This window comes from Saccopteryx leptura, chromosome 8 (assembly GCF_036850995.1).
Source record: "Saccopteryx leptura isolate mSacLep1 chromosome 8, mSacLep1_pri_phased_curated, whole genome shotgun sequence".
NCBI classification, from domain to species: domain Eukaryota; kingdom Metazoa; phylum Chordata; class Mammalia; order Chiroptera; family Emballonuridae; genus Saccopteryx; species Saccopteryx leptura.
Window position 1 is genome coordinate 10816002 of NC_089510.1, and position 25211 is coordinate 10841212.

General features: G+C 43.3%; 1 long non-coding RNA gene across 2 annotated transcripts; it reads right to left on the reverse strand.

The window, feature by feature from the left end:
* Positions 1-24997, reverse strand: LOC136380150 (uncharacterized). Of its 2 annotated transcripts, none has more exons than XR_010746851.1 (3): positions 24866-24997; positions 14164-14241; positions 1-103 (listed from the first exon to the last, which is right to left on the reverse strand). It is a non-coding gene; the product is annotated as an uncharacterized lncRNA (long non-coding RNA). The 2 variants fall into 2 exon arrangements; XR_010746850.1 differs by lacking the exon at positions 1-103 and adding an exon at positions 7270-7440.
* Between the last annotated feature and the right edge of the window lie 214 nt (positions 24998-25211).

Below are 25211 nucleotides of genomic sequence, written 5' to 3' on the forward strand. Positions count from 1 at the left end.
GCAGTACATTTATTCCTTGAACAGTTTTATTCTTTCATCAGAAATTCATTTAAATGGATTCCACCATAGATCACTTCCACTTCCAGCGCAGCTTTAGGTCAGGCTGTAATTGATGTAAAAGCAATGAGGTATTAAAGGAGATAGGAAATATCTGAAATTGGAGAGGGTTCAAGAACGGGGGCCGTTGTCAGGGCATTACCCCCCTCGGATCCAGTTGGAGGGGAGAACGTATCGCATTTGGATCTGAAGCCTAGCATGCTTTATAATTTCAATTCTCAACAAAGTCAAAAAGATCAATTTTTATCTGTGCCCGTGCCTTTAAAACAAAATTAACTGCTTCGGCGCCTTAAAACAGCCCCCATATGGCCACGCGAATGTGCACGCTCGTCTGTAAGGTCCTTTTTGAATTAATAGCACAGTTTCCTTCAGCGAACATTCTATCTCCTCCCTCCCTACTCCCCCCCCACCCCCGCCGACTTTCATTAAATGACATCCAAGGGATAAACATTAATGTAATAAATACAGTAGCTATGGAAATAGCCCAGGGAAGAGGCGCATTCTATCATGTTTTCATACAGAAGAGATGGAAATCACCGGTAGTGCATTACGGTTGGCGACAGGCAATGGCAGCGTGAGAGATGCCCCTTGCAGAGAGCTGAGGTGCCCCCGCGCTTGCTTTGTGCGCCTCGGAAAAGTGAAAGGTGACCTTGAGGAAGTCCTCTCTGCTCTCTGGGTCACTGCAAAGCAGGTGACTGCTTTTACAGCCAACGCTGCGATGAGAGGATATCAATGCCTTGAATTGGTGAGTGAAAGGTGCTAGAGAAATGATAGGTGAAAATCGATACTTGTCTCTGGGGAGGCAGTGCCTCAGGGAGCATGGTTCTCAGCACACACACGGGCAAAAGGGTAGTTCTGTGAGGCGGGTGTGCCACCAACCCTATTGTGGTAAGCATTTCACCCGCATACGTGCATCAAAACACCACGTCACACAACTTAAATCACACGTTCTGTATCGGTTACAGCTCTGTAGAAGAAAAGGAAGAGAAGGAAGAAAGGATAGGAAGACAGGGAGAAGACAAAAGAAAAAAGAGGGAGGCATTTACCCTGTGATGCTGTCGATGTATTTAATTTACTCTTTCAGGATACCGACCACTACCTCTGGTCTTCCCCTGGTTTGTCGACACTGTGGAGTGCCTGCTGTGTCAAGTGTTTAGTAAATTGTTGTCAAACTGAATTGAATAGAATTGTGCTGAACTGAAAAAAAGAAATGAAAAAATCCTGGGGAAGATGGCCCAAGGCCATCATTTTTATCCCCTTGCCTCTCATTAGGGCATAATATTATCTGGTGTTAGAAATACGAAATCAATATAGTTATCACTGTGTTTCCCGAGCGAGCCTCTAGACTGATCCCGGCTAGGGAGAGAATGTGGCTAAGAGATAAGCAGTTGCACTCAGACTACATATTTAAATTCGTATTGATAACAAGGACGCTGCTTGGCCATGAAAGAGTTCTTTTTAGGTGAGAGGAGGGGAGATAGTGAGGCAGATTCCCCTATGCACCCCACCAGGATCCACCTAGCAACCCCATCTTGGGCCAATGCTCAACTATGAAGCTATTTTTAGTGCCTGAGGCTGATACGCTTCAACGGAGCTATCCTCAGCTCCTGGGACCGTTGCTCAAACCAATGGAGCCGCCGGCTGCAGGAGGGTAAGTGGTGAGGGGGAGAAGCAGATGATCTCTTCTCCTGTGTGCCTTGACCAGGAATTGAACCTGCAACATTTATACAGCAGTTGACTATCCACTGAGCCACTGGCCAGCGCCTTGGCCATGAAAGATTACACGAGGGTTGAAGGGAGATCATGCTTTACTTCCACTTTAATGTCATACTCAGCTCTTTGGTGGATCTCTTATCAAATTATAGAGGGCCTACCTAGTTCAGGGTCATTTATAGATGTATGGCAGTTTTTATGAAAGGGTACAAGTGAGTTGGGGGCAATCACTAGATTTCTCTGTAGGCTCAGGATAGAGCTTAATGGCCTTAGGTTCCACAGGACATCCTAAAATAGATTGAAGTATAGAAAGTCTAGTGTATTTCCATTCACATTAAAAAACAACAACTTTACTTTTCTACAGTGGCTATGGAAGAAAGAGAGAAGGCAAGAGGCAAGGGTCTTTTTTCTCTCCAGGACCTCCAGCATTTTGGTAGACTGTGGTTGTCAAGTCTGGTCAACAGATTTTCCTGGTCCATTTGAGGGAGGACCCTGGTTCTCCAGAGAAATGTATGCACTGGGCAGTTTATAACAGTAATATGACAGAATGTATCTTACTCTAGGCTAACCTTATCAGGATCTAACTTATCAACCTAGCTGTCAACTGAAAACTGGAAAGGTGAATTTCACTGAGTGGACCGTTTTATAACCTTCAAATAATAATTGCTTGAATGTTCTTTTTAAGGATACACATTGATGGAGACACAGATGTTGAAAGAAGAGCCACAAACCACACCACGAACTGATGATAAAAATCACTTTTCCATTCGTCTCTCCTTTATTGCTATTTTTGTAGTAATGCATGAAAATTTTCTTCAAATGGAAAATATAGAGCCAGGCCCACATTTATCTAACAGATCGTGTGTGTGTGTGTGTGTGTGTGTGTGTGTGTGTAGCTCTGGCTGCTCTTTCTACCAGCAATTTCATCAGATCAGTGTGCTTGTCGACATGGTTTTCTAGTTATTACTCTCTCTCTCTCTTTTTTAATATTAGTAAGATCTTGACTGAACACTTGAGTAATCTAGTTTAGGAAGTGATAAGAAACTCAACAAGTCTGTAGTCATTAATCAATTTCACAAAGACTGAACCCCACCATGTATCAGAGTATTGGAGCATCATGAGTGTTTTAATAAAGTTACAAAGAGTTCCCTCTAAATTTTTAAAAAGTCACCTTAGCATATTATATTTTTCATTCTTTTACCTTCTTTTTTCTTATGTGTATTAGGGTGACATTGGTTTATAAGATTATATAGGTTTCAAATATACCTTTCCATGATTCATGATCTGTATGTCACACTGTGTGCCCCACCCCCTTCCCTCGGGTAACCACCGTCCTGTTGTTTGTGTCTATGGGTTTCCAGTTGTGTATCCCACATTTGAGTGAAATCATATGAGCTATTTTTAACTGACTTATTTTATTTTCAATCCATGTTGTTTCTGAAGTGCGTTTCTTGTACATAGCATATCTTTGGGCTTTTTAAATATCTACTTTGCCAATTTTATCTTTTAATTGACATATTTAGATAATTTACATTGAATGTTAATTATTTAAATGACCATATTTTTATTTTTCTGCTTCTTTCTTTTGTTTCTCACACTCCTGTTTCCCTTTAGTTGCCTTTCTGTGAGTTACTTGACTATTTTTGATGATACTATTTTGATTTATTTTAATGTTTTGTTTGTTTGTTTTAACTGAGAGGAGGGGAGATAGTGAGAAAGACACTCACATGCACCCCAACCATGATCCACCCAGCAAACTCTGTCTGGGGCTGATGTTCGAATCAATCGAGCTATTCTTAGCACCCAGACAGATGCTGCAACCAACCAGCCACTGTTGCAAGAGGGAAAAAGAAAGAAAAGGGGGAGAGGGAGCGGGGAGAGAAGCAGATGGTCACTTCTCCTGTGTGCCCTGACCCGGAATCAAACCCAGGACATCCATACGCCTGGCCAACACTTTGTCCACTGAGCCACTGACCAGGGCCTATAGTTTATTTCATAAATTACTAATATTTCTGTTCTTAACAATAAGAGAAGTGTGATGTTAATTTACAGTAAAAGAAGAAAATGAGTCCTGGTGAATTTTGATACACTGAGTCATAAATCAATTTTTTAAAGTTAGAATACTATTTTGAGTCTGTTGCACCCTGACTTGAAAATCAGTGTTCTGAACCATCATTTTCTTCTATTTGCAAGTGAACGTGGGTGGTATCTCGAATTCCAACTTTCTGCTTTGAGCGCTATACCTCCAGCCGGATATGCCATCTCAGTGTGTCAAAGAACTAGTTCCTAGCTTCCTGCGCTCAGTTTTTCTCTGACAGCCCAAGAGATTTGATTTTTATAATGAAGTATAAATGATAGAAAAGGGGTGTCTATGAAAGACTTCAGTAGAAATAAGAGCAGGTGTATAAAAGTTTATGTCAATGGTGCTGTAGCTTTAAAAAGAATATTAACATTAAGGATATCATTCAGAGATTAAGGGGCCTTTAGTTTATGCTTGTGTCCTGTATTTGTGCTGAATACCCAGTGACTATGGAAATTAGCAGTGGTATATACCAGGTTTGGCTCAAGTTTTCCTATGATGGTAGTCAAGCGGGTTGTCTCATAGACAGAGGCATAGCATGGCACGTGTGATGATCTTTGAAATCCCTCTGTGACTTCCCACAAGGCAAGGAGGAGGGGGATAAGGAATACTCTAACTTCCTACTCACACCCTGTCGAGCATAACCACAGTGTGACATTACTTTAAGGATCCTAGTCACACAGAATAAAAAGGGAGAATTCAGGATTGTGGCATACAAAGAGTGTTCTTCTTTATGAAGGTGAAAAAGTTGCTTATTAGAAAAAAAGTTTTATTTCAGGTTTTAAATGTGGTGCGGTATTGATAATTCGGGTATCCAGCTTCCTGTTTTATTATTCTTGCATATTTTCTCTATTGGATATCGTAGAGGGTGGTTAGAAAGAAAATGAACAAATAAGAGGTACACTCAGTTAGTATTCCCACCTGCCCCCTTCCCTGGCCCCAGTGAACTTGTATCAGTTACTCCTAGTTTCACACGTAAACAGGGTCAGTGTAGACTTTAATTTACCAGTCAGGCAAGTTGTAGCATTTGTTTTGGAAGAAGATATGACATAATTGTAAATGTACAGTGTTGTACTATATAATTCCAAAAAAAAGCCAGATAAAATACATATTCAGGTATCTGTGTACAAAGTATGAAACACGCACATGAGAATAATAAGTTCTAGTTACATATCTGGATATTTTAGTTATGTAGTACCAAATATCCAGATATTTAAAAAATATCTGCTGATTTGAAGTTTCCATACTCCATTCAGATATTTGGCAATATTTTTATTGATGTATTTGCTCATGCAACTACTATGTAGAGGCGTGTAATTTTGTTTTTGCATGCGTGTGCAAGAGAGAAAGGGAAGCATTAGAGAAAGAGAGACAAGAAGGGAGAGAGATGAGAAGCATCAACTCGTAGTTGTTCATTGATACTTTCATACGTGCCTGACCCATAGGACTCAAACCCAGCCAGTGACTCCTTGCTAAGGCCAGCGACCTGGGACTCAAGTCAGTGACCTTGGGCTTCAAGCCAGCAACCTTTGGGCTCAAGCCAACGACCTTAAGATCATGACGATGATCCCTCACGTAAGCTGGCAAGATTGCGCTCAAACGGGATGAGCCTACGCTCAAGCCAGTGACCTTGAGGTTTCCAACCTGCGACCTCAGCATCCCAGGTCAACACTCTATCCACTGAGCCACACTAGTCAGGGTGAGACATGTAATCCTTAACACCTAAGGTAAGTGTGGATAGCAAGAGGAACATAAGTCTTTGGAAATTATATTCATTTTCTCTTTCCATTATCTATCTCATGTTTCAATTGTTTTTTCACCATGGTCAATTTTTTTTTTTTTTTTTGTATTTTTCTGAAGCTGGAAACGGGGAGAGACAGTCAGACAGACTCCCGCATGCGCCCTACCGGGATCCACCCAGCACGCCCACCAGGGGCGATGCTCTGCCCACCAGGGGGCGATGCTCTGCCCCTCCGGGGCGTCGCTCTGTCGCGACCAGAGCCACTCTAGCACCTGGGGCAGAGGCCAAGGAGCCATCCCCAGCGCCCGGGCCATCTTTGCTCCAATGGAGCCTTGGCTGCAGGAGGGGAAGAGAGAGACAGAGAGGAAGGAGAGGGGGAGGGGTGGAGAAGCAAATGGGCGCTTCTCCTGTGTGCCCTGGCCGGGAATCGAACCCGGGACTTCTGCACGCCAGGCTGACGCTCTACCACTGAGCAACCGGCCAGGGCCACCCTGGTCAAATTTTAAGATTCATGTTCTATTGGTCAAGATGAAGGCTAGGTGCGGTGGGGTGGTCATCTTCTGTTTTATGTCAGGCTTATATCTCTACTTGGACAGATTTCAAGCCCATTGGTTTGGATGCTTGGCCTATAGATTTATTTGACCTTAAATAATAGTTTGAGAAACTCTAATGTTGCTGATGAGGCTTACAATGATGACTCAAAGAAAAACCTATTTGTTTCTCTCTATTTGCTTCTTTGCTCATCATTTCTTCTGTTGGATTAGTGAGCAGAAGAAATGGTAGAACTACAAGGGAATGGTTTAATGGGGATAATGAATACATTAGAGAATGATTAACAGTCATTTCACCTAAGTGGAAGATAAGCTGCTTATTTTTGTAGAATGGGACAAATGTTTTTGGAATAATGAACAAAATAAGACAGGAAAAAAAATAGAAAAAAGGCAGAGACTTGATTCTCTTTGGGTTACAAACCATATGAGATATAAATGTAAATTCTCCCCCAAATTTACCTACTTACCATTAATAAATGTTAAGCCTCAGCTAGGTTCTGGCAGACAACTGGCTCAGAACATAAAAACCATAGTGCTTAAACGCCAGCCATCCTACTCGGTTAAAAGGCAGTTTATGTGATGTGTACTTTTCTTGAATTATTCTACCCTACATAAGCCAGGACAACTCAGTGCTTAACAATAGCATTTCAGTAAAGCTCAAACTATCTTCCATAACTAATATATCAGACAAGTCACTTTAAATTCTGAAAGCTTCAAATTACAATGTAAAATAAAGAAAATTTATTTGTTCATTCATTCATTCATTCCGCGTATATTTAACTCCTATATCGAGCCGCCATCTTCGATGTTGTGAGACGTGCAAAGGGATTTTGTTCCACAGCAGCTAGGCAAGGACACATCTATTCAAAATAAGTTTGTTACTACCCAGGGGCATTGGCTTTTTCACCACTTAAGCTAAGTTGAGACCTGCCTTACTTTCTGGACAGTAACTACTGTAGTTTTCTGAAAGAACTTCCAATATTATCCAACTACCTTTCCCTATATGCTTTGTGGGAGAAGGAGAACCCCCCCATCCTTTGTCTGTTATTTTGGGGGTAGGCTGATTGAATAAGCAAATCTACAGATTAACAAGAGAAAATCAAGTTTAATTTTGTGCACATGGGAATTCTGCATACATGAGAATTTGGAGATTCTATATACATAAAAGATATGAAGACAAGAGAGAAAATACGGTATATGTGACATTCTGAGCTAAGGATGAGGGGAGGCACCTTCAGCTTCAGATGATCATCGCAGGACCCCAAGAAGAGCAGATGTTCCGTAATTAGTTGCTCGCCCTGTCATATAGATTAAGTAAAAAAAAAAAAAGTCATCTCCATTAATCTCTTACTAATTCAAATTCTTCTAATTCAGTTTCCTTTAGGTAGTTAAAGGGGAGGAGCAGAGGTTTTCCTGAGCCCACAGCACCTTGAGCAGATCTTGGTTGTCTTTACCACAGTATGCTCAGCACACCACAGAGGGACATCTTGGGGTGATTTGTTCTGAACCCTATGGCTTTTTTGCCTCCGATTAGGGCTAGACCAGTGGTAGTCAACCTGGTCCCTACCGCCCACTAATGGGTGTTCCAGCTTTCATGGTGGGCGGTAGCGGAGCAACCAAAGTATAAATAAAAAGATAGATTTAACTATAGTAAGTTGTTTTATAAAGATTTATTCTGCCAAACTTAGCGAAAATCCGACATAAAGTACTTGTTACGTAATTATTATTATATGCTTTAACTTGCTGTAACTCTGCTTTATAAATTTTATAAAGTAAAGTTACTTCCCTACTTTATAAGTCGCTATTACTGTGGAACCGGTGGGCAGTTAGAAAATTTTACTACTAACATATACAAAAGTGGGCGGTAGGTATAAAAAGGTTGACTCCCCCTGCGCTAGATGGACCCTGAGAACTTCTTTGACAGCACTGTAGACCTCCCTAACACAGCAGTCCACTTGGTTAGCTCTGCTCCATGTTTACCCCACTCTGACTCGTGGTTCTGAAGAACACAAAGAGGATGCTCTGGAACGTTGGTAATATGAGAGATGTTCCTTCCTAGGAAGGTTCAAGATTGTTCTTGAACTTTAAACCATTGTTGAAAAAAAACAAACAACTGTGGCCCATGGACTAGTACCATGGGCATCACTTGAAAGTCTCTCAGAAAAGCAAGATCTCAGGTGCACATTAGATGTCATGAATCTGCATTCACAAGCACAGTGAGGTTTGAGAAGCACTATAATAAACTACTGAAAGCAAAATGCATTGAAGGAGTCCAATATTTTTAATTTGAGTTCAGATTAATTAAGGCACAGTTGATCAGAGGCTGGTTTAATGAAGTCCTGTGTTCAATAGCATACAAGCAATTTAGGATAGGAATTATATTTCTCAACAATGTGTTCCAAATGACCAGAAGAGTGCTGACACACACTAAATAGGGTATGTTGGATGACTTTACGTGTGCTGCCTCGCACCAACCTTAGCATTCTCTCTACACTCACTAGGATATGCTTGTGAACCAGAGATCTGCAGATAGAAATTTTGTATTTCAACCTCCATTTCTCAATGCCTAAAAATCTATTACTTTCAATCTGCTAAATTCTTATATACATGCATTCCATTCAGTCAACCTGTAATATGTATTGAGTTCTACAACTATTTCTGTTGCCAGCAAGTTAAAATTAAAGAATGAAAAGAGATTTTCCTTTTCCCCAGGCCATTTACAGACTAGTTCACTAATATATATATATGATATATATATCATATATATGATATATATATATAAAAGAAGGATATTTAAAGTACAATAGGAATGTCAAAAAAGAAATTTTGTCTGAAATATATCAAGAATGGCTTCACAGAAGCAATGTTTAAATTGAGACTTGATGCCCTGGCCGGTTGGCTCAGCGGTAGAGCGTCGACCTGGCGTGTGGGGGACCCGGGTTCGATTCCCGGCCAGGGCACATAGGAGAAGCGCCCATTTGCTTCTCCACCCCCCCTCCTTCCTCTCTGTCTCTCTCTTCCCCTCCCGCAACAGAGGCTCCATTGGAACAAAGATGGCCCGGGCGCTGGGGATGGCTCCTTGGCCTCTACCCCAGGCGCTAGAGTGGCTCTGGTCGCGGCACAGTGACGCCACAGAGGGGCAGAGCATCGCCCCCTGGTGGGCAGAGCGTCACCCCTGGTGGGCGTGCTGGGTGGATCCCGGTCGGGCGCATGCGGGAGTCTGTCTGACTGTCTCTCCCCATTTCCAGCTTCAGAAAAATACAAAAAACAAAACAAAACAAAAAACAACAACAAAAAAATAAATTGAGACTTGATGAATGAGTATGGAGACATTTAAGAGCATTCTAGGTAAAGAAATTGAGGTATAAAAGGTCTTACAAATTAACTTATTTTTGGTATTTATGCAGAATGGATCATGGACAAATCCTTGCATGGCTTACCAACGGGTTTGTTGTATATCACTGAGCAGACTATGGAAGTCATTGAAAAATTTTAAGCAGAATGAGCTATCATCAGATGTATATTTTAGAAACTGTGGGGAGCGAGGATTAATGATTACAACTAGAATCAGGGAGACTGATTAGCATATGGCAATAATCGACATCAGAAATAATGAAAACACAGACTATGCCAGTGACAATTGGAATGGAAAAAAGAAAAAGAGGAGGAATATTCTCAGGGCAGTCTAAGGCTGAGTAAGATTGTAATGTTGCCTATATTCATTCATCTTGGGCAAAGTGAGAGTGAACTGTTATTGGCAGAATTATTTTCACTGGTGTAATAAATAATTATTTGTCAGAACCAATGGCCTTTCTGAAGATCAGAGCTCTGTTTGGTTTAAGAATATAGAAGATAATTTAATCAAGAATTTTAGAGTCAACACAAAATAGAGAGAGGCCCCAGCTAACCTCGATGAAAATCTAGATAGAGAAGTGATCCTGAAATGTACTGTTAGGTTAGCCAATAACGTGAGAATTGGCGTTGAGTTGTGACTGCTTTATTTTCTTTTATGAGAAAAGTAAATATGAACAAGACTTTCCTTACATATAAGTGGCTTTCAGGGGTAATCAAACTTTTTATAAAAACCGCCCACTTTTGCAGTGCTGGTCAACCTGGTCCCTATCGCCCACTAGTGGGCGTTCCAGTTTTCATGGTGGGCCAGTCATGGCGCTGTTTGGTTGCTCTGCTACCGCCCACCATGAAAGCTGAAACGCCCACTAGTGGGCGGTAGAGACCAGGTTGACCAGCACTGCAAAAGTGGGCGGTTTTTATAAAAAGTTTGACTACCCCTGGAAGGAATGACTTCAAAATCATCTCGTCCCTGTTCTTACTGGTGTCCAAAATTCTCATCGTTGTAGAAGAGGCGTGCATTTGTGGGGGAAATAATTGCCCGTGTCAGGAGAAGGCAGTAATGATAATCTTGGATTGTTGATACACAACAGAGTCAGGGAAGGCGAGGTCAGATCTCACTCAGAATTAACAAAATGTACGTGATTATGAGGAACTCTTTCTCTGTATTTCTAATGAGACAGTGTTTAATTAGAGGGTAGCTAGTCACATTAAGGCTTAATGGAGGTTTAATTCGGAGCTTCTCAAATGTTAATGGTCTTATAGGAGTCAGGTGATTTTGTTAAAATTCAGATTCTGATTGAGTAGGTTTGAAATGGAACTCATCTCAACGAGAGCTATATTGCTAACAACTTCCAGGTGATGTCATGCTGCAACACTGGTTTAAAACAAAACACTAGAAAGTGAAGAATGTAGTGACCAGAAGTTATCAAATGAATTACTCCTCAGGTCTCTGCAGGATTAAACACTGGGCAGGTAACTGGGGGTGAGACTGGGGGTGGTGTGGGTAGAAATATTTATTTGCCTTTCTATTTCCTTTACATAAGGGATGCCTCTGATGCCATCCATCCACATGGCAAAGAGAAACTGTTTCCTTTGAGCGATGCTTTGTTTCTATGACCACTGCCAACGGGCAGACTTGTCATCGTGCCCTCACAGAAGCCTTCCTTGTTCTGAGAGCAGGGTCTAGTCTAACGGCACAGTTAGCTAATCTTACTGTGCATGACTAGTGTGTAAACAGCATGCCTCAGGGTGATTTTAAAAGGATCTGCAGCCACAGAGATGCACGATTCCACCTAAGTGTAAGAAAATAAAAACTGAGAGAAACTATTTACAAAAGTAAGATAAAGACCCGGAGGGTGATTTAATAGCATTTTCCATCTCAGAAATACCTCGTTCTACCTCGTTTAATAGCACACTACCACATATATAAGAAGACTAATCACACGGATAGCACTGCGTTTTATAAGGATACATTCATATTCAAAGACATGGAACCAACATCCTAGAATGGAACACTTGTGGGAGAGGATGGCGTGAAGGAAGAGAGAGAAGCCATGAAACCAGAGAAGAAGCCTTGCATGGTCTATAATCTGAGATCCCAAATGCAAAGGCTCCATGGGGTGGATTATGCCTTCAATAATGTGTGTGCATCGGGACGGGGCTCTAAAAGGTCCTGGGGTGAGTTAGACACCCAAGGCTGAGAGCCTTTCCAAGCCTTTAGCAGAGTAACCCACTGTCTAAAGAACAAAGCTGAAGACATTATGTACAGGCAACAGGACACTTTAAGGTACAATTAGACAATTGGCTCTGGCTGTATTTATCATTGTCTCTTCTTGTATAAAAAAAATAGTGGTTTATTTTAAATGAAAGATTAAAATTTTACTAAATGTTAAAAACACTTGGCACAACCACCATGCTAACAAGTGAAAATTTCGTCTGGCTTGAATCCAACCTATAAAAACTCTCTTACTTATTGTTTCGGTAGAGCAGTTTATCTGGATCATCCTTAATTAGTTATTTTCTATTCTAAATAGATTAAAAATATGTGACCACATTATATTACTTGGCTTGGAAAATTAAGCCCATGGCTCTGTTCCCACTCTATAGAAAGTCCCTGAACTTGTTCCACAGACAGACATGACTGGTATAAAAAGAGGATTAACACTGTTTCTGTATCCTCAACTTTATCAGGGATAACACAGAAGTCTCCATTATTCATAGAGCCCAGAGAGTTCTAAAGCATTAATAATTCTTCTGGCTTCTATGTTACAAAAGCTAGAAAAAATATATTTCAAAACCAATCACCAAATCCAACCACGATGCAAAACATTGTATTGCAGTTTTTCTTGGTACGGTCTCTGCTGAATGAATAAAATGGGATGTGCCCCTGGCAGGCTGGTGTCCAACAAGCCTCATAATAGAATTGTATCCAAAGGGGTTAAACTAAGCTTCTGGAGAAACACATTGCTTTGCAAGAAAGGAAGGATCTATCTTTGATGTGTAAATATATTTTTTTCTTTTGTATTTGTTAGGATGATTAAGTTAAGGCATTAGCTTCTGCAAGAAAAAAGTTGTTAGCTGCTGCTTCCATCCTATGTGTGTGTGGTTTTGTTTGTTTGCCTGCAATGTTCCTGGAGTTATTTCGCCACCCCTTGTCATTCATCCAGAACTGCTTTTAAGAGCTGAGTTCAAACAGGGCTTACGGCTTTGCAGCTGGCCCCAGGCAGCTGTCAAGAAGGAAAATTTATTGTTCACTCACCTGCAATCCCCCCCCCCCCACATTTTCCTTCTCATTCCTTCCATTCTAGCCTTCAGGGCATAGCTGGGGTAAAGGGTCTACTCTCCCTTATTTTTTATGCGAAACCAAAGGTTTATTATAAGGGGGAAAAAAAGCTATTTCTATCAGCATCCATATAATAAGCTAGTTAACACACAGCGTCTCCTAAAATGAAGTTAATACTTGGCAAATCTACTATATTTTCCTCAGAGATACTTATGCCTATTGTATAATAGTGGATTGCAATCATGCTTTATATATTATCAGTAAATTAATAGTGTAAGAAATCTGCCAAAAAAACAGGTTAAAACAAGTATTCAATGCAAACACTAAAAAAAATCAATATGCAAGATGAAAACAAAACATCGTCATTTGTAGAATACAGGAAATGTGATGACAGCCTGACCAGATGGTGGTACAGTGGACGAAGCATCATCCAGGGATGCTCAGGAACCAGATTTGAAACCCCAAGGTTGCTGGCTTGAGTGCAGGCTGACCCAGCTTGAGCGCAGGCTCGCTGGCTTGAGCATGGGATCATAGATACAATCCCATGGTCACTAGCTTGAGCCCAAAGGTCACTGGCTTGAGCCCAAAGTCACTGGCTTGAGCAAGGGGTCACTAGCTTGGCTGCAGCTACCCCTGACCCATCAAGGCACATATGAGAAAGCCATCAATGAACAACTAAGGTGTTGCAATGAAGAATTGATGCTTCTCCTCTTCCTCCCTTCCTGACTGTCTGTCCTATCTGTTTCTCTCTCTCTCTCTCTCTCTCTCTCTCTCTCTCTAAAAAAATAATGTGATAACAGAAAATTAAAGTGGGTAACATGAATATCTTTCCTCCCTCCATGTCTCTCTCTCTCCCTCTTTCCCTCCATTCTTTTTGAAATCCTCAAAGTATCAAAGAGAAAAGAACAGCCAGAGTAATACAAAAAGGATCAAAAGAAGTTGAATTTTAGATCCAGTAGCCACGGAGGGAATTGACCAGAGGCAGAACTGGTTTTAGGTGACTGGACTTTGGATACTGTCCTGGATTCTAAGAGCCTGGTCAGAGACCCTCTTGTCTTAGAATCACTTGCCAACTTCTATGATGTGGAGATGCCTGAGCCCGGCCACAGACTTCCGAATCAGAGTAGCTGGATGTTGGGTATTTATCGAGTTTCAAACAGGATCCTTATGTACATCATAGTTTAAAACCCTTTTTGTGATTGACTCCAGAATCAATTGGCCTTGTGTGATTGGCAGTGTGTAAGGCTAACGGTATTCCTTTTTTTTGCATTGTTATGTTCAGAAAATGTCGTGTTGCTTTACAAAATATCAGAGCACTGTTCACCTGTTCTTAAGTTATGTTCACGAAAACTTTTCAAGAACTAGAGAGGTGCAACTTAGCTCTTACCGTAGGGTTCTTAATTTTATAAATTTGTCCCCATTTTTTTTTGTCATAGTCCTTAAGTCAGCTATCAAGTATCAGCTTCTAAAAAACAAATACAAAATATGTTGACAAACAAAGCTAAGTTTATTCATCTAATAGAGTAAGGGAGGACACTACTTTAGTGCATCTTACTAGTGCGTCAGGAAGGCAGATGTTAGAAGAGGATATTTATAGGGTTTGGAGTCTGGGTTTTAGGGGACCTTAAGGTCAGTGGTTCAAGGTGAGAAACTGATTGGGTCTGTGCAACATTTATGACACAATAATATTGGTGGACTTAAGAGGGCAGGGTCTTTTAGTGAATCTTTATAAATAAACTGAAGTTTGAAAAGTGAGGTGTTTGCCCACATGAGCTATTTATTGTCCTGATAGGAGAGGAATGTATTTGCCTAGACAGGTTGGTCTGCAGGATTTTTTTTCTAAAGCAAACAGTAAAGTTATTTACTGATTTGTAATTTTATCTGCTTAGGCAAAAATTTCCTGCAAGAGATAGCTAACTTACATTAATATGGATAGCTTCAGTTTGCAATAGTAATTGCTAGACTCTGTTACAAGAGGTGGTCTTACTTTTCAAAACAAAGAGAATAAGAGAGACTGTTCCTAGGATCTTTTTGATCTAAATTCTTGAATAAATCCATTCAAAATGTATTAATTAAACATGCAGCAAAATAGAAATGTGTCAGGCACATGTACTGTATTGCCACACACTATGCATGGCAAAGTTAATAATTAATCACAACATCCCTTCCCACTCATTTTTTCTTTTTAAGTGAGAGTAGGTGAGACAGACTCCCACATGTGCCCTGACTGGGATCTACTTGGAAACCCCTGTCCGGGGCTGCTATTTTTTTTAGCATCTGAGGTGGAGGCTCCACAGAGCCATCCTCAGTGACCAGGACTGATGCGCTCTAATCAATCAAGCTATGGCTGTGGGAGGGAGAAGATGGCCACATTCCCTGTGCACCATGACTGAGAATTGAACCCGGGACTTCCATACATTAGGCTGATGCTGTACCACTGAGCCAACTGGCCAGAGCCCCCACTCATTCTTAACTCAGCCTCATGATCTTTTTCAAAGTAGCATGTAAGACAATCATTTTTAGTGCATCAGAGTAGTCACTCAGATTGCACCCTGACGGACTGTGCATTTGGGGCATAGGAAGGTGAATAAGGCATACCTTATGTTGAAGGAGTACCCTGGGAACGTTGCTATGTGTTTGCTTCGTGCAAATTGTACATGAATATGAGTAGTATAAAGTAAGCCCAAATGGGGAGCTGGTGGCTTTTGTAAGTAATCTTCAAGGTGAGAACAAAGTATATGACACTTATGTGACAGTCAGTGGGGAATGACTGAACCAAGAGAAGCTGCGAATGAAAGAATTACGACTGCGGAGTATGAAGATGACTCCTCTAGAAGTAGACAAGAGATCCTGTAAAGGCAGAAAAGTATGTCAGAGACTATTACGGGAAGTTTTTGAAGAACGTAATTTAAAATGGATCAGGTCAATGATAGGTAGATGGACAGACGGGAAGGGGTGGGCAAGAAGAACATGGTACAGACATGGAATTGAGGAGGTGTGACCCAAGTGGTTGGTTGTAGGGAAGCCATCAGGGGAGAGGAAAGACATGACTTTAAAACACACACATTTTGTACTTTGAACAACAAAACTTTTAAACAGCAAAGATTGTTAAGCTTTGAACAACAAAGATGAACAGTGTTAGTCAAAATGCAATACTCATGAGGAGGGAGCTTTGAGAGAGAGTTAACCTTTGCAGTGACTATCTTATTCCTGTCCGCTTAATTTATCTTCCTTTGGGAAGTTCCTTGGTCTTTTCTCCATGTGACTTTTCATGGAACAAAACTTCAGACCCCGCCCCTCTTGACCACAATGACGGCACATATCCCACACTAGACCAATTATTGGGACTCTACTGGGAATTCGAGTCTTCCTATGAAACACACAGGAGTGAAAGCTGGTAGGGACCGAGTCTGCAGACAGCAATGTGTGCCTGGAGGGACTTAGTACACGTTAATGCCATCACGTCCTCTGAGATACTCTGGGTCTTAACCTTCTGCGATGTGATTGTTCCTTTGAATCCGTGAACACTTTCATGAGAACCAAAACTAACACAGTTCCCGGTACCAGTGCTAGGGAGTTCTGAGAGCCAGCCAATGTGGCCTACTAGCTGTTCTGGGATATACTATGCCTGAAGATAAGATTGTGAACCAACTAAATTCAGGACTAACATTTTGCTCATCAAGATTCATTTCAAAGCTTCACTGTGCTGACTTCATCTAAACTATTATGCTATAAATCCTGCCAAAATAGTTCCCAGCCTTGCTAACTCGCTTTACAATCCCTATATCCGGGCCTTAAAATCCTATAAATGTAGACCTTCTCTAGCACAGCAGGTCTAATAAACTTAGCTTTGTTTGACCAACATGTCTTTCTGGTAGTCTTTTTGGGGAGCCAATTCAACATTAGTAAACAACCAACAAATCTAGTTTAATTGTTTGAATAAATTAGATAGAACGAAATTCTGTTGCCTGCAAGTAAAAGTTGCTAATTACATCACGCATTATCATAGATGCTCAGTTTGTTTTCAACCTGTCTCATAACATTAGACTGTCAATTTCTGGAAGGCAAACATTTGTCCTATTGGGGGCTGATGCTCAGAAATGTAAAATGTAAAGAAAGAAACTCTTTGTTCCATCCCTTGTCTCTGGGTCTCTACCAGATTGCCTTAATGAGAGCAGATCTCCAATATGTGTTGTTTGACAATAGTTGTATCTAGTGTGTTAATTCTATAAGGATCAGGAACTTTCAGATAAAATGCTGCAGTAGAGATTGTTGGGGCATCATCCATTTTTCTCTTGGATCCTCTTTTCATTTCAGCAGAAGGCAGGCCAACTCCTAAATCACACCATTTTCATCTTTGCTGTAGGACTGCCCTTGGGAAACAGTTGCAGAGACAGCCCTTAACTGATAACTAGCGAACATCGAACATCGAAGACTGACTGGCCAGGGAAACTCCGTGTGTCTCAGGGGGTGAAATTTTAGCCATCCACCATAGCAACTGGCTTAATAATGCACTCTTTATTGGTAGCCTTTTTTTCTATCACCTGTCCACCTCCCTCCAATAAGGGGCAGGTTATACACAAAAATGACTTTCCTCAGACATGCATGATCATGGCCATGATTTTTTTTTAAATGTTTATTTATTTATTTATTTTTTACAGAGACAGAGAGTGAGTCAGAGAGAGGGATAGACAGGGACAGACAGACAGGAACGGAGAGAGATGAGAAGCATCAATCATTAGTTTTTCATTGCGCGTTGCAACACTTTAGTTGTTCATTGATTGCTTTCTCATATGTGCCTTGACCGCAGGCCTTCAGCAGACCGAGTAACCCCTTGGGAGCCAGGGACCTTGGGTTCAAGCTGGTGGGCTTTTCCTCAAACCAAATGAGCCCGCATTCAAGCTGGCAACCTCGGGGTCTCGAACCCGGGTCCTCTGCATCCCAGTTCGATGCTCTAATGGCCATGATTTAGTTGTAACCTTTTTACATGCAGGTGATAGAAATTGATTTTGCTCCAAGTATCTAAATATGAGAGATTTATTGGTGAGTTGGTGATGACTCTAAGTTTGCATGTAACCCTTGCCTCAAGGTCTACTTTTAGAGAGAACACAAACCCTAATTACACCATGGACTTCTTATGAAAGCACGTTATGTTCATCCTCTCGTTGGTAAAATAGTTCCCAGAGTTGGACCAAGGGTAACTTCTGGTGAAGAGTTTTCTCTCCCAGACTGTGCACTCCTGGCAAGAATGGTGTCTGATTTGTCTTTGTCTGTTGAGTGTTTAGTACAGTGCATGTCACACTAAGTGTCTGCTGAATGAATCACAATGGTCTAAGTATGCTGGTGGAAGGGCCTGAGAATTTCAGAATATGACAATCCTAGCAGACTAAACTTGAACTGCCATGCTGAGGGATGAAAGAGGTATTTGTTCAGTCAGTGTTCTAGCCAATCCTTACCTCAAAGCCATGCTTGACGCTCAGGCAACATGCACTAGGATGGCTGGACGACCAGTTGTCCATGGTTCTTGTTCATTCTAATGCTCGTTTTCTTTGTTCTGAATGATATCTACCCATCAGATACATCTCCTACCTGTTAAATATTTTCATATCATCCTCTTTACAACCATTGTTATTGATCAACTTTTTTATTTCAGATGTGCTTGAACCTTACTGTTGGAATCTAAAGAGAAAGTTCTCGTATTCTTTCATGTTTCTTACTGAAATGCTTCAGTTCTTTAGCATTTCAATGAGGTAGTCTTGGCCCAAATCAATCGCTATAGCGTATGAACTATATTTGTTTTCCTTCTCAAGAATTACATTTCTTATCCTCTACTGATTGTCCTGGCCTACTGCCAGTCTACTCTGTGCCCTGGGTAACACAGCAATAAATTTTAGTTTTGGTTGATGCTGTAGAATGTTACTTATGATAAACTGGGAAGTTCTAAGTCAGTGCTTAAAACCAATCAAATTAGAAAATAATGTTTTATTTATCTACTATATGTAAAGCACTGTAAAGGTAGCCCAGGGGATATACAAGAATTTCAACAATAATCTCTGCCTTCTAAACATGTACGATTCCGAGTCCATTATGGTACATAGTATTTATAGAGCCTCAAGTAAGAAATGTAACCTTTGTGCCTCGTTTACTCATATGTAAAACGAGGAGAGTGACTACTGTGCAGGTTTGATGTAAAATTTTAAACACACAAATGCTCCCTAACATATAATAGGCATTCAAAAAATGGCAACTATAATAATCAGAAATCTAATTGCAAGGCTGAAATGTAAAACACATATAACAGTATAAAAGATCACCTACTAGATAGCAAAAGGCAGTATAAATTTTTCACGTGGACAGGTTATTGTGAATTCAGGGGAGGCAGCCATTCTGGGCTAGAGAAATCTAGGGAAGCTTTTTGGAGTAAGTGGGATTAGAATTGAATCTTGAGAAAGGAGTAGACTTTGAACAACCCGCTCACTGTCTTAGATAAGGCAGTGCACACTGTGTTGGTATGCCCCGGACAGGTGTCCTGATCACACGGTATTAGGCTTCAGGGCTCCCGGCCTAGGGCCCAGGGCTAAGACAACCGATGACTTCTCTCCTAGACCATGAAGAGATCAGATGGAGGAGGTTCAAATTTGGTTGCGATTATAGTGCAATGAAGGTTAAAAATGAGATTGTAATGTTCTAACTTTAACAGGAAGGGTAGGGGCAGAGTCTGAGAACTTTGCTGATGAGGACATGGCTTATTCAAAGGTGAGATGAATATGTTCAACCTCTACTTTTTGAGTATCTACATTTCTCTCTTTCCACTCCTCCTTAGAATGAGCATACAGAGAGTTGTCAAAATGAATGTTAAACATCCCTTGCTTTCTTATTTTAAAATAAGGTATGATATCATACCTATTATACAGATGAAGAATTGCTTTCCAACATTTCTGCCCATTTAATGCAGGACTCTCATTTTCTCCTGCCTTGATTGTAGTTATTAGTTAAAAAATGGTATGCTATGTCATTCTTTAATGGAACGGAAAAAATAGTTTCTATTTTCTATGCTTTATTTGTTTTAAAATTTACCATATTTTTAAGCAACTACATTCATAGAGTCAACTCTGTGAGAGAAAATTAGAAACGAGGGTAATGTAAAAAAAAATTTTTAGAGTTATTCTTAAAATCATCATGTGCTATGTAGAGATGAAGGTGTTCACTGCAGTCCCCGGGCTCATTTTTGTTCCCGGGCGAAACCAATGCCTTCCTTGAGTTATAGGTATAAAGCCATTATCTCCCCGGAGCACCTTGGAAAGGAGATGTCTAATCTCAATAATGTGACTTTCCACATTAAATAAATCCCCCCTGTTCAGTGGTTCTGCATTCTTAAGAAATGTCTTATGCTTCCTCCACATTCACCTTTTCTAATCTCAAAAAAGAGTCTCAAAGAAATGTAAATTTTTACTAACCAGAATTGATTTTGTTGGTTTCTACTTGGTATTGGTATTCTTCATCCCACTCTGTGTGTGTGTGTGTGTGTGTGTGTGTGTGTGTGTGTGTGTGTAATTATTGAGTAACTTCAAGAGAATCAGTTGACTTGCTGAAGGTTTACTGTAGAAACATAGAGACTTCACTCCCCATCTCTTTCCTTTTTTTTAAACTCTCCATAATGTACATGCTTTTTACAAAGAAGCTCAATAACCTGGTAAGCAAAGTAGAAGCAGACGCATGGACACGTGGAACAGAGGGACAGCTGTCAGAGGGGAGGGGCGTGATTAGACGGGATGCAAGAAGGTGAAGGGATTAGCCAAGCACTTATATACACAACGCACAGACACAGACAACAGGGTGCAGGCCGGGGGAGCAGGGGTGGAGGTCGGGGGAGCAGGGGTGGAGGTGGGGGGAGCAGGGGTGGAGGGCGGGGGAGCAGGGGTGGAGGTGGGGGGAGCAGGGGTGGAGCTGGGGGGAGCAGGGGTGGAGGGCGGGGAGCAGGGGTGAAGGCCGGGGGAGCAGGGGTGGAGGCCGGGGGAGCAGGGGTGGAGGGCGGGGGAGCAGGGGTGGAGAGCGGGGGAGCAGGGGTGAAGGCCGGGGGAGCAGGGGTGGAGGCCGGGGGAGCAGGGGTGGAGCAGGGGGAGCAGGGGTGGAGGTCGGGGGAGCAGGGGTGGAGCAGGGGGAGCAGGGGTGAAGGCCAGGGGTGCAGGGGTGGAGCAGGGGGAGCAGGGGTGGAGGTCGGGGGAGCAGGGGTGGAGCAGGGGGAGCAGGGGTGGAGGCCGGGGGTGCAGGGGTGGAGCAGGGGGAGCAGGGGTGAAGGTCGGGAGAGCAGGGGTGGAGCAGGGGGAGCAGGGGTGGAGCAGGGGGAGCAGGGGTGGAGGCCGGGGGAGCAGGGGTGAAGGCCAGGGGAGCAGGGGTGGAGCAGGGGGAGCAGGGGTGGAGGTCGGGGGAGCAGGGGTGAAGGCCGGGGGAGCAGGGGTGAAGGCCGGGGGAGCAGGGGTGGAGGTCAGGGGAGCAGGGGTGGAGCAAGGGGAGCAGGGGTGGAGCAGGGGGAGCAGGGGTGGAGGTCGGGGGAGCAGGGGTGGAGGTGGGGGGAGCAGGGGTGGAGCAGGGGCTGCAGGGGTGGAGCAAGGGGAGCAGGGGTGGAGCAGGGGGAGCAGGGGTGGAGGTCGGGGGAGCAGGGGTGGAGGCCGGGGGAGCAGGGGTGGAGCAGGGGGAGCAGGGGTGGAGGTCGGGGGAGCAGGGGTGAAGGCCGGGGGAGCAGGGGTGGAGGTCAGGGGAGCAGGGGTGGAGCAGGGGGAGCAGGGGTGGAGGTCGGGGGAGCAGGGGTGGAGCAAGGGGCTGTAGGGGTGGAGCAGGGGGAGCAGGGGTGGAGCAGGGGGAGCAGGGGTGAAGGCCAGGGGAGCAGGGGTGGAGCAGGGGGAGCAGGGGTGGAGGTCGGGGGAGCAGGGGTGGAGCAGGGGGAGCAGGGGTGGAGGCGGGGGAGCAGGGGTGGAGGTCGGGGGAGCAGGGGTGGAGCAGGGGGAGCAGGGGTGGAGGTCAGGGGAGCAGGGGTGGAGGCCGGGGGGAGCAGGGGTGGAGGTCGGGGAGGCGGGGGGAGCAGGGGTGGAGGTTGGGAGTGCCATGGTGGAGGTCGGGGGTGCAGGGATGGAGCAAGGGGAGCAGGGGTGGAGGCCGGGGGAGCAGGGATGGAGGTTGGGAGTGCCGTGGTGGAGGTCGGGGGAGCAGGGGTGGAGCAAGGGGAGCAGGGGTGGAGGCCGGGGGAGCAGGGATGGAGGTTGGGAGTGCCGTGGTGGAGGTCGGGGGTGCAGGGGTGGTGGTCGGGGGAGCAGGGGTGGAGCAAGGGGAGCAGGGGTGGAGGTCAGGGGAGCAGGGGTGGAGGCCAGGGGTGCAGGGGTGGAGGCCAGGGGTGCAGGGGTGGAGCAAGTGGAGCAGGGGTGGAGCAGGGGGAGCAGGGGTGGAGCAGGGGGAGCAGGGGTGGAGGCCGGGGGAGCAGGGGTGGAGCAAGTGGAGCAGGGGTGGAGGTCAGGGGAGCAGGGGTGGAGGCCAGGGGTGCAGGGGTGGAGGCCAGGGGTGCAGGGGTGGAGCAAGTGGAGCAGGGGTGGAGCAGGGGGAGCAGGGGTGGAGCAGGGGGAGCAGGGGTGGGGGCCGGGGGGAGCAGGGGTGGAGGTCTGGGGAGGAGGCAGAGGCGGGAAATAGGGGTAGAGAGAGACTTTGCTCGGGGTGCAGGGTGCACCATGCGGTCTGTAGATGCTTTTCTGTTGGATTGTACACGTGAAACCCGTACGGTTTGATGAACCGTGTCATCCCGAGCAGTTAAAAATAAATTCAAAATATTAAAAAGATATGAATAAATAAAGCCAATTAGCCTAATACACCTTCTGTAATCAACACACCTCTGAGGCACAGGGCTCAGTGGCCGCCTGAGAGGGTATTTAACTAGGATTTGACTCTGCTGCTCGGATGAGCGATGCTAGAGGAGCATCCTGCAGAGGCTTATTGGCCGTTCTAGATCCGTTCTCCGGCTTTTCACTAGTTCTATGCTAATAACGATGTGTCGCCTGGCGTGCGCAGGAAAGTTTCTGATGAAAATCTGTTCAATTTCTGCATCAACCTTGCATCTCTTCCTTTATACTTGAGTGAGACTACAGGGAATGCTCGCTTAGGCAGGAAGGAAATAAAGAGACAATTGCTTTGTTTTTTCTGTAAATGTCACTCTGGGTGACTTTTCTCTCTTCACCCAGTATGTGCACCCCTCCCCACTCCCGGAGCATACTGCGTCTTCAATGGAACAAATAAATATTGATTTGGGGGGGGGGGGAGGAAAACTACACGTTCACATTAGTGCCCTCAAACCATTCTTGCTTTATTAAATGACAGTAAGTTTTATTTTTATTTTACTTATGAACCTCTTTCTTGTTACGGAGAGGCATATCATTCACACACATGTACACATAGAAATAATATAAGAAATAAAATATTCTTAAATATTTAAATTTGGAATTTTTTTAGACACAAGTCTTGTATAAATGTTGTACACCTTATTTCACATTTTAATTGAGATATGAAATTATTTAGTTTGAAAAACCCAGAGGCAAAGTTCCTGAGAGTCAGAATTTCAGAGCCAGAAGTGATCATCAATATTATTTAGTCTAACTCTCGGAATCAGGACGAAGGACTCTAGTTACAACGAGCACTTCTAAAGCCCGTATTTTCAGTAAACTACTGTATAAAACAATCATTCTCTCCCTTTAATCACTGTCAAAATAATACCCTCCATAAACACAGCTTTACAAAGCGTTAAACGTTTAACACTGAAGGGCTTTAACCAATTGGCACGATCATTTTTTGCCCACACATCACTCTGGTGCTTACTAGCTGCATGTCAGCTCTGCTTGGGAACTATTAATGCAGATTTCTTCATGTTTCCTGACATGCTGTTCTTCTATTGATACAGCTAAAAATTGTGCTTCTCTTAGCTACCGTGCCAGGTTTCCGGAGGGGTCAGCTGTGACCTCACACGCCTCCCTGGCTTACACACGCCAGTCTAGCTCTGTCTGCGTATTTTCTATTTTCTTACCTAATTGATGTGAGCGGCACCTGGCACTCTGGTCTTACCTCGTCCTCTTTAGACCCACAGGCTATTTCAGCTTATAAAGGTCATGTCTTATTTTAGGCAGTTTCAGCTAATTCAGAGCCATCAGAAAATGCATTAGAGAGCAGATTCCCTCAAGATGGTACCCGCATCGTGACTAGACTTCCCATGGATTCAGTCACATTGGTGAGAAGTCAGTCCACTCAGTTGTTGGGCTTTCTTTTTTTTTAAAAGAAACATTATTTTTTGTGTGTGTCACTTTTCAATAATTGTGCTGAACTGTTATTGAAAAAAAAAAATTGTAGAAAGGTCTGACATAGGTGAAATGACACCGGAATTTTGACTGCTAGGGTCAGAAATACCCAAGAGAAGAACCCCTCCTTGGGAATGACTGTGGGCAGTTTTACAATCCCCTGCTAGTGTTGATTGAAATCACATTTCTTCAGTCTGTTGGTGAGCACCATAAGCCATGTTGAATAGGATGAAAAGATGTATATATTTTGGTCACGATATTGTGTCTGTTTCCTCCTCCAACCCAGCAAGTTTGTCGTCGTAATAGAAAAAGAGTATTTTTATAGCTCTTAGAACTTGGTGTTTGAAAGCTTTTCTTAATTAGGTTCAATCATTTTTAATAGAAGCCACATGGTCGACAGAAAACTGTAGTGACTAACTTAAGCATGACAGAAAGTAACATTCTTTTCAATAATGAATAGCTGCTAACAGGTCCCATGCATTATGGAGGGCAGGGGGGGGAGAAGACCAGATTTAATCAGAGGATTCAGGAAGGAGGGTTGATGAGAGAGATTAATCAAAGTAGAGCATGGTCATAAGGGACAAGATCAGATGATTCAGTCCCAGAAGTGAGTAAGAGAAAAAGAAGCAGAGGTTGGGGGTGGGGTGGGGAGGGTGACATGGTGGAGAAAGTCACACACACACGGTGGTAGTCAGATGTCAAACCTCATTTAAAAAGTTGTCCAAAACATCTCTAATGAGCTGGAAACAATGTGCAACTCACCTGGGTAAGAGGTTCTTTTGCATAAATTCAAACCCAGGCCAGGCTGCTCCACGGGTCTTCAGAGAAATGACAACCACTGGTGTGAGTCCTCGCCAAGGCGAGCTGTGTTCACAGACTCGCCTCCACCACGTAACTTCAGCAGTCGGGACTCAGATGCGGTTACCCTGCTTCTCTGAGATAACACCGAATTGGCGTCATCTTCATATTGCCACTAAAAACTGCTGCAGAAGATATTCGAATTACAGAAAGAATGAAATGAAAACGACACTGAACAATGCAGCACAGTTTATTTTTATTTTTTATTTTTTTAAGTGTCAGGATCAAGCAAGGCTGGGGGCCAGAACCA